Consider the following 1638-nt stretch of genomic DNA (forward strand, 5'->3'; position numbering starts at 1 on the left):
TTTACTATCTTAGAGAATTTTATTGATATTTTTTTCTTTAGAAATTAAACTATCCAAAATATAAATTCTCACAAATTTTTTTATCACTTTACTCTTTTTTAATATTTATCCATAAATTTGATTGTTTGGCTCCATGGAAGTTTATATGAAATTAGATACTTCTTTCCTTCAGTAACCCTATTGTCGGTAGCAAAATCAAGTTCTAGTGCAAATTGAAGTTATATTATGTTTTATAATGGTTGTTCCCAGTTATTGTCCAAGTTATTACTTGTTTATTGTGATCTTCATTTGAATGAGGGGTTTCATTATCAATTTTGCCATCCCTAATTATCATTATCAACAATAATATTATTATTTTTTTTCAAGTAAAATAACATTTGTTAATGTATTAGACAAATAAAATTATCCAAAAAATACTAATAGTGGAAATGTAGAGTGATATAATATATTGATCATAATTGTCCTGACAAAAAACAATAAACATAACACCATGGGCATGATAATTAGGCGGCTCCTTTTTATTTATTGTTTTATTTTATTCATTTGTTTATTTGTAAAATAGGTGTAAAGTGTGTAACAGGAGATAGTTTTGCCAGCTGAGATTTTAGGTAATGTTCTGCCGAATAGAGAACAGCACACAAGCTATCATTTTCCCTGGTCTTGTCTCTTTGATTATTACATCTCATGTAACAATAATAACTTGCTATTGTGATGATATGATAATAATTCTATAACTATCCCAAAACATTGGTGTTAGGGGCCCCACCTACGTAGAGAATAGATGTATATATTTGTTTCTCTTGTTATATTTTGTTTGTTCCACACTAAAATATAAATTATTTTTTTGAGTTTGAAATTAAAAAATTTATTTTATTAAACTTAACATATAATAATAATTATGTTATTAAATTTGATCTAGTATCGAAATAAAAATAAATTAAATAAATAACTCAATTCAATATAAAAAATTATAAACAGTAATAAGTTTTGTGCCATAACCAATAAATTAAATTCTAAAAATTTAAGCTTAATTTTTCAAATATAAATAAAATTAGCAGTGAGATTTCTTCAAAAATTAGTTGAAATAAAAATATATTATCTATCTAGCTATTAATATTCTTTATTTTAAAATTATGCAGTACTTGTTTATTTTAACACTTGAATGATCTTGTTTATAAAAAACTATTTTGGTTAAAAAACTTTTTTATGACATAAATATTGTAACACTTGAAGTGTATAATTGAGTGAAAGATAATGAATATTTGATTAATTATTTAAGAAACTATATACAACAAGGAAAAAAGATTAGAACCAATTTTTTTTATCAATCAACAATTAGTCAATATTTTTTTCTTTAAATCTTTCTTTCTCTTCCTCTAAATCAATTCAAACTCTTAATCCTTACTTGTTTATTATTTTGTTCGTTGATTGTTGCTTTATAAAAATTGATTCTCTAACAAAACCGTAAAAAAGTTGATATTTAATCATGTTCAAAAACAAAATTATAAATTAAATTTTCATAATTTTAGAATATACTTTTCAATATACATTATGACAAGAAATATAACATTGTGTATAAAATATTTAAACATTTTATTTTATTTTAAAACATTTAAACATAAACACAAAAAATAAAAA

Source organism: Arachis ipaensis, chromosome B08 (assembly GCF_000816755.2).
Source record: "Arachis ipaensis cultivar K30076 chromosome B08, Araip1.1, whole genome shotgun sequence".
In the NCBI taxonomy this organism is placed as follows: domain Eukaryota; kingdom Viridiplantae; phylum Streptophyta; class Magnoliopsida; order Fabales; family Fabaceae; genus Arachis; species Arachis ipaensis.